A 9,269-nucleotide genomic window follows, 5' to 3' on the forward strand; every position below is an offset into this window, starting at 1 on the left:
GAACAAGAGCTCTTATCGTTCTAACCCTGATGAAGGCACGTTTCCTTGTCGACGCTGTTTCCCTGCTAACACTTCCTTTGTTCCTGCACAGCTCATTTAAACTGGGCTCATTTCACAGAAAGAGGAAATAAATTGCAGTTGTTCTGCAGCGTCCGACCTGGCTTTTCGTCTCTCATCTTCTCGTAATTGTCCTATTCGATAAAACCGCTGGAAATGCATGAAATTATTCTGCAAGGTGTCATTGCAATATATAAATGCCCCCGTTGTGTCTTGAGTTCTGCCTTCCACATCTTACATTCCTCGTTTTAATACTGAAAGAACTTTCAGCCCGCCGCACTTTCCACACCCATTAGCACCCAGCGTACTTTCGAAAGTACAGCATTGTTGTAGTTTGTAGATAATAAAAATAGAGCCACGCTCTTTTTGCTAGTACGCCATTCAGTAAGACAGGTCTTGCCGAGATGACCACATTGGATTGTTTTTTTTCAGCTACACGATATTTCACATCTATTCATCGCCAAACTTGAGGAAGGGCGAAACATCGCAGGTACTGCTTTGCGCGCACGTTACTTCTAGTCCTTCTGAGCATATGTTTCACGAAGATAACATTTGTGTGTAAGCTGTAGAGAAGCATGTCGTAAACGGTGAATACATTATGTGCCCTATTCAATGCTTCAATATAGTGCCACATGAAAATGCATGCACGTTTATTTTGTAATGTACGCTGGACCTGTGCTTATTTTACATAGGTTTGCTTGTTCTCAAAGCACATACGATACGAGACAGCAAAATAACTTTTGCTGTCTGCAAAAATCTCAACTTCAATGACAGTTGCAGCTATCAACGTCGTCGCAGCTTTGCCCTAAAGGCGAACGACCATTTTCGACAGCAAATTATTAGACAGCTATGTTAAATAGGGAGATTAGTTTTATCAGCCGTATAAACTTGTCAACATTCGCTTACTAACTAAAGTACGAACAATGGTATCACGCACACACCGGCAACCAGGGACATATCTCACTCGATGACCGCGGACAGTGGATCTCAAATCTCTGGCCTGCGGAAGAGCGGCAGCACCAGCAACCCAATTGCTGTGCTCTTGCTTGATTGCAAATTTAGGGGCGACAACACAGTGCACATGAAGCCATCAGCCCTTGGCGAGCTTGGACTCTGTACCCACCGCAGGTCGCCTTGACACAGAATGCGCGGCCGCACTCAGCGGCGCCATTCACAGCCGCCGCCGCTCTAGGGTGTAATGATGTTAGGATGCAGTGCGTCTAGGCTGTCACCATCCCTTGTGCCAAAGTCCTACAGGCGGTCTGTGAATCAGTTACCGCTGTGATGGGTCCATCCGGTGCCGGTATGGTTGAAACGTGTACGATGGCTATGGTGATAGCAGCCACTCCCACCGTGCAAGTGTCCACAGTGTTGAGCGTGGCCGAAGCACTCAGAACCGTGCACATGCCTAATGCTTTAGCCTTGTATGCCTGCAGTCATAATAAAATATGAATAATATTGCGGCACGACGAGAAAAAGAGGTTGAGGAAGAAGCGGACCACAATGGCCCTTGGGGTGAGCGGCAGCATCTCAACCGCTACCTTCTCGATCGATTATCTCTGCCAGCCTTCATATGTAAATAAGCATACAATTAACCGTAACACTTTCGATAGAGGTGCGGGGATTTATGCGTTGCACTGGGCAGTTTGCGCCGTGCTTTACCGAATGCAGAGGAAGGAGAGCGGAGCAAACGGGAAATGCACATGAAATGAGCATGAGCAGCCACAGAACACAAAAATAAGCGACAAGGACAAGCGCTGACTTCCAATTGGCGTTTATTAGAAAGAAGCATGTATATGTGACCTCTTTCAAGTGATCACAAGCACATATATTACACATATATTACTACAACACATTTTCTAGAAAAAGCACCAAAGCCTAAATCGGCTCCCCGCGTGCAGATTACTATAGGTAAGCAAATTGTTAATCCGTCAATGCTATGGAATACTTTGTGATACAGTTGCCTCTTTCACTAGCCGCTGAAGTAGACAATACAAGAATTATCATTGAGGCAGCGGCTACTGTAACAGGCAACTGTGTCAGCAAACCTTCAACGGCACTGACGAATCAAGAATTTGCTTACTTAGAGCAATCTGCACGTATGAAGCCGCATTAGGCTTCGGTGTTCATTCTTGAAGGCTAATAGTAGTCCTGATAACTTGCACAAATATACGTGGTTGTGACCACAACCCCCCAAGCTCCCAGCCGGCAACCGTGCGAGATCAACGAGGAGGCGCTGGCCCACATGCACGTGGACGCCACCCCGAAGAACATGCCAACCTAGTACAGCCAAGAACGGCGGCAGGCGCGGACGAAGGCCCTCACTTAACAACACGCCCAAGACCCGCACGCTCGGTACGTGGACGCAGCGGAATACAAGCGGGAAGGCTTCGCGGCAGTGCTGGTTGCGGCGGCTACCAGTCCCACGACCACGGCAGCGAGCCTGCGGTGCGCGCTCGCTGCCGGCGGACCAATGGCACATCGTGTGGGACTGTGCCAGATTCCAGGCCGAAGCTAACTCCAGGACATACCCGTCCGAACTTCAAAAGGCAGTACAGTCTGTAGACAAGGACTCTCAACTATGGGCCGCCCAGCAGGCCCGGGGTGCGCTCGAAAAGCACAAGCCTCACGACCCACCACAAACGGGCCGAACTGGGATAGTGCAGAGTAGGGCATATATCCACGGGTCGACGCTTGGCCAGCGGCACGACGCGTTAAATGGTCGGTTGCCGGCATTTAAAAAAACCTTTTCCTATCCTATCCTTCCGTTCACTTGGGGTGGAAATTTATGTCGTAGTAGAAAAAAAGACGATGTATTTTTCACAGAATTGCGCCATCCAGTACCTTCATTAACCATTCTCCGTGATTGATCTTATATGGCGCCCTTGTTGTTGTTTCCTATAAAGCACGTTGTGGTATCCTGTGTTGACATCTGGTCTCGGTTTTGGGTCGTTTACGTCAGGGCGCCACTCCGTGCCAAATGCTGTAATATGTCTACAGCGTTTCCACTCGCGGAAATAAAATCATTCTTGGTCTGGTCCCCGACCGAAGCAGTCCAGCTTTTTTTTTTTGCGACGCTGCGCGCCTCGGCCGTTTAGGCCTCATGCCGTAGATCCTCTGTCCGGCCGCCCCGTCGAAGCTACAACAAACTGGCGACGAGGATGGGATCAGTTTAGAGTAGTATCGCGTGAGACCAAGAAATGAATGCAGCGACTTCTTGTCAGTTGCTTGCGATGCATGAACAATTGGCTGAGTTTTGTTTGCCAGCGGTAAAATGCCGGATGCACTGAACCTATGTCCAAGAAAAGTGAGATCTGGGACACTGTATACACACTTTGCATTAAACTCCATGCCAGCAGCTGAGATTCTGGAAACCGCAGTTTGCAGATTTTCATCATGCTCAGCTTGTGTGCGGCCCCAAATCAAAACATCACTTAGGCAGCGCACGGTACCTGGACAGTCTTTTAAAACAGATAACATTATCTGCTGAACAGCGGAAGGCGCAGATGCCAATCCGAAGCACAAACGCTTGAAGCGAAAGAGACCGTCATTAGTGATAAAAGTAGTAAGCTCACGGCTTTTCTCTGACAATAAAACCCGATGATAAGCGGACTGCGAGTCTAACTTACTAAGGGCAGTAGCACCAGCGAGTCGATGCAACAGTTCGTCAGCCCTCGGTAGTGGAAAGGCGTCGATGATGATAGCATTGTTGGGGTCTCGAAGATCGACACAAAGTCGAATGGAATTGTTCTTCTTTCGAACGACGACGAGCGGAGAAATCCACTCGGACGCAGTGACCTGTTTGATGACATCAGCTGATTCCAGGCGTTGCAGCTTTGCTCACGGAGAAGCCGAGGTAGAGGACGCAGTTTCACCGAGACTGGTTGCACTGAAGCTCGGAGACAAACTTCGTGGACGAAGCGCTTTACAAGTCCCAATTTTCCTGAGAACGGCTGGGCGAACTCCGAGGGAGCGTTGTGCGGAAGAGACGGAAACTGAACGCTTGGGTCAGCTGGAACTCCTGACACTTGTTGGCATGTAGTGAAAACAAGCTGCATACGAACAGGGGACTGTCGATGCATTCGGTTCCTATAGAACGGCAAACTGAAGCGAAAGGTCCCGCTTTTCCGCACGCACGGCAGGAAACGTGCTTGGCTGGACAGCCTAGATCGGATGCGATGTGGTGAGGTGAACCAAATCGGTAGCAATGGCCCGCGATGTCTCGACTGGCTTTGCGGAGTTCGGGCCGGGCGCCATGTTGGCCGGCCTCCCCAGGTCGCGGCTTTCTGCCATGCCGCCGAGCGCTATCTTGAAGCCGCCGGGTCGAGGGATAAGGGTGGCGGGAACCGCCATCTTGCGCGCCCGGGCCAGGAAGGTGATGGCCGGCGACGCCATCTTGGCGTTGCGTCGAGAGGCGCTGAACAGACGAGCTGTTGAAGACTTGAAGTTCCCTGTCAACGTGCTCCACGCTTCGTCCGATTTCTTCGGCTTGCTTGAGCGTGAGGGACGACCCTTCGTAGAGTAGCCTTTCTCGTATTCTTGTTGATGCGAGGCCTTGGAAGATTTGGTCGCAAAGGGACTCGTCGTGCCAAGCGCCGAACGCAGAAGCACGCGCTAGCCTTTGTAGCACGGTGACGAAGTCCTGAAAGGTTTCCCCACATGTGGCTCTTACCCATTATGGGGGAATGGTCTTCTCTTTGTGTTCATTATAGGGTGATGACGCTACGATACAACACTTCGTTATATTGCGCCACCTTTGTAGAATAACCGCTTCTTCGTATTATAATTATTCTTTCCATTCCTGATATTTTGTCCTTTAGAGCCTCCTCTGTGACACATTGTCGTCGGGCTTTCTACGCCGCCACTGATAAATTTCCTTTTGGTGCATGACAACTTCACTCGAATTTCGGAGGACATTATGCTGTATTATTTTTGCTTTGATCTTCTCGAAATTTCTCAATAGTGTTTCTTTTTATAGTTGAGTTAATAGGTTTAATTTCCCGCCCAATTTTCGACCTCTCCCATAGTGGCTAGGAGCCATATAATTTAAGAGAAAAGCCGAAGAACCAGCCAATAATATTACCAGTAATATATAGCTTTATTGTCCTCATAATTTGAATTGCTGCTATTCCCCTCATTCTTTTCTAGTTGTTCTACCGTTAGCTTCATGACCAATCGCCCATTGTGAATATGTGCATTTGTATGTCATCATCATCATCATCGACAGGTCTCGCGCGTCTAAAGAAGTACCTGCACAAGAAGGAGATGAAGAGCTACAAGGCGCTGTTTCCTAATCTAGTTAACTTGGAAGGGCGAAAGAAATCCAATGCGTAAGTGATTTACTGAATCACTGATTGTCTTTAGAACGAGTTCTGCGAACATTGATGTTATTGCTTTCATATTCCAACACTCAGAGCACACTCATATGAACGGCAAATATTCAATGATCGGAGTATATTGTTTTGGACGTCTTCCAAGGGCAATGCAGGTCCTATATTTCAATTTTCTACAAAGATTCCTTGTACTTTCTCCTGTTAGCAGAAATTGATCCGTCCTCCAGTCCTTTGCCCCTGTAAATGCTCATGCATTTTACAAAATAGTAGATTGATGCCTGAGCACGGGATAGTTAGCAACATTGTAGAGCCTTGCATAAATGCAGCTTTGTGGATTACGCGCGAAAGCCCCAGACGACGAGTAATGAGCTGGCGCAAGAAGTACAGTAACGGCGGTATAGATGTGCTCTTTGCGCACTTCTGAGAGAAATCAATCTAGAACAGCGATTTTTGTCACGCCCCGTAAACGCGACGCATCTGAACGGACTTTATTTCTTTGATATTTGGCCCTAAAGAATATGTTGCCTTCAGCACTTCCTTTACTACACTAATTACTGAGTCTATCGAAATAATGGGATTCGTCGCACAGCGATATTTCCTTATCTACAAATTCGTCACACGAATTGCCCAATGTGCATTGCACTGCGCAAAGAGAAGACAACGGCCTACGAAATTCATGCTCGCAATTATTTCACGCACAGCAGCAATTATTTTGTTTTTCCTTAGAGTCCCATTACGAACGCATAGACGCTAAAGCAACCGTTTCTCCTTTCTTCTTCTTTTTTTTTGCCGCCTACTCCTAGGTCGACGAAGGCGAGCCGCAGCTCGCTGCCAGCGCGGCAGCCCACGGCGGTGTCGCCGCGGATGAGTCCGTCTCTGGAGGTGCCGTCGTCGTCGCCGCCGTTCAACGCCGCCATGGACGCGCTGCGAAGGTTGAAGCATGCGGCCAAGGGCGCCACGCCTGTCACCGACCAGGACAGCGTGCTGCCGTGCGGCCACCACGCCCGGGCCATGATGCTCGCGTGCTCCAGCGCCCTGGCCGCCGGCATGGCGCTCGGTTTTGCCTCGGCCGCCATGCCCGCCATCGAGAACCGTTACCGGCACGACTTGCCGCACGGGCCTCCCGACAACCGCTGGATTGCCGACAGCCTCTTCCTGGGGGCCACCGTGGGCGCTCTGCTCTCGGGTAAGTGAGCGAGTTGCGGCAGCAGCCGCTCTGCACGGTGTTGGGCAACCTTGCGAGAAAGTCGCAAAATTTAGCAAGTTTTTATCGTCCTAATGCTAAATTTCGCTCATTTCTGGGTCTCATCGACATATTTGGGGGCGTTAAACAGCGAGTAAACTGCGCTTGCAAAATTCCTTGAGGTAGCTTAGCGTAGCTAAATGCTTCGTCTTGATTAACTCTACAGGGGTACTGGCGGTCTTCCATTTGGTAATTCTAAACACGTACCCCAGAGCTTATTAGTGAGCCATCTAGGTGCATTAAGGCTGCTTCTTAGAAATCAATTATCGTGATTATCATCATTATCATGATCATTTAGTGACTTTTCGGCTCGATCTCGATTGTCTGGACCTCGATTTGATGGCTTAATCTAAAGAGAAGTTACCAGCATTGGCCCTGTAATTTGACCGCAAATGGAGCCTCTGTCCTGTTACAGTGGGGATGATAAAGTTCTGTGCCCAGATTCACAAAAAGTTCTTACGCTGCAATTGTTTGTAAGAAAAAAAAATTCTGCCCAGTCCTGATGCTACACATAATATTAGCCAAGGCGCCCAGCCAATGGCAAATTGTACTTAGAAACGAAAAGCTTCGTGACTTCGGCCCTTGGTTCGTGTGTCTTTTATTTATTTATTTATTTTCTTTCCTTTGTCGCCGCAGTTATCCTACACTTCAGAGCATTGTCAGAAAACTTCAAATCGGCATTCAAATAGGTCATTTTGTCCTTTGTGGTGTTGTATTCATAAGTTGATCGTTTGCGTAAGCCCATCTACTTATATGCGGGCGATCTTCTTACTTATATTTGACGTACACAGAGTGCATTCATTCGACGCCCCAACAGGAGACTAAAAATTTACGCTTGCAAGAGTTCGGTGGCACGTCTCATTTGGTTGGAAGTGCTTGATGTGGTTAATTGAAAGCGGAAGATGCATGTGAATAAAATTTGAGTGGAGTGGCAATACACTGACGGTGCCCCCAAACCAGTACGAATGGAATGTGGGAAGACGGTGTGACCGCATATCTGCATTATGAAGTCCACTCCGAACGAATGGTACCAGAGGAATTAACCTATAGAACATAATGTGGTATTCGCGGCTCCAGAAGGCAAACCTGCAAGTCTGTAGACAAACATAGCCCTTTTTCGCTACCATGCATGGGTGGTGCAATAAAAAAAACAAGAACAAGTTTTTGTGTCCAGCGAAATCAACTCCGTTGTTTTGATTAATTCTGAGTGCCAGTTAAGCAGTAAATTACGCGTATTTGTTATACCTTGTACTATATCTTCACGCATTTGCGAGAAATACGTTCAACGCGCCTGCTTTGACAGTACCACCTTGGTGTGAATCAGCGCAGCTTCGGTCCCATGCTTCTGCATCCTAGAACTTCTAGCGTCGAAGGAATAAAGACGCAATATAGTGCAACAATGTATAGTGGAGAAAAAGTAGTAAGAAAGTGAATATAAAGCACTTATGTTCACATTTCTGTTCCCACTTTTAGTACATGATGAAGATGCAGCACACATGAGATATAACGATGAGTGGCAACCGCCAGTAGAAGACAACAACGCATTATCGTAATTGGGAACCACGCACACTGGGAACCAATGTTATGCCAATCATTTGGGAGCTAGCTAGCTATCTAGCAGCGTTCGGGCTTCTGCAAAGGGTTACCAGGTTGACCGACCTGTGTGTACCATAGACCGACCAGCAAATATGGCTGTGGGGGGGGGGGGGGGGGGGGGGGCGGAGGATGCAGCAGCGATGCGTCTATATTAGACTGACGGGGACTGCAATAGCACTATGACTGATTTCTTGTACTCAGGCGAAGAAACGTTACATCCTGCTTTCCCATGACGTAGGTCGATCCGTGGAGGCAGTACGATTTCACATAGTGCCTCAAAACGCTTGCTTCTCTTCGAGAATGAGGCTGAACGTCGTCGCTTTTATAAGCAGATATATTCTGCTGCGACGTGACACAAGCGAAGAGCAGTGGAGAGGCTGTTAATAATCCCTTCGCCCAGTTGCTGAGTGTGAAGTTATAACGGCTGCTGCTGGGCATGTTAAAGTGGTTTGCTTTTTATGCGACAGGAAACACGGGCCAACTGTCTGAAAGTATGTGTTGGCGTTTGCATGAGAGAAGTCTGTGGCTTTAGCGACAGGCTTTGTTCTATAGGAGACGCTGGTTCGAAGCCAACAATTAGACACTTATATATTTAATTGAATTCTGCAGTTTTATCAGCCAAAACCATGATTTTATTGCTAGGCACGCTGCAGTGGGCAACTCCGGAATAATTTTGGCCACGAGGGGATATTTGACGTGCCCCCAGTACACAGGACACGGGGTATTTTGCAGCTGCCTTGAAACGACAGCTTTCATTGGAACGCTATGACGTAGTTTACGCATTTATTTGCGTTCATCATGATTCGTAGCCATTTTTATTTGCTTTGATATGTTTTATTGCTTGCATGGGATAATGTGTCGCTTTCACACATTTTTATTAAGTAAAATTCCTTGTTGCATGTGTGCGCAATGGAACAATCGAAGGTGTGCTGCTTTCTCCAGTTAGATCCCCGTATCACAGTTTGCCTACGTGCCGTCAAATTTCTTGGTGTTCAATATTGCGCACAATAATATTTGATATTATGGTAGCGTGGCTAGGT

Source organism: Dermacentor andersoni, chromosome 2, assembly GCF_023375885.2.
Source record: "Dermacentor andersoni chromosome 2, qqDerAnde1_hic_scaffold, whole genome shotgun sequence".
NCBI classification, from domain to species: domain Eukaryota; kingdom Metazoa; phylum Arthropoda; class Arachnida; order Ixodida; family Ixodidae; genus Dermacentor; species Dermacentor andersoni.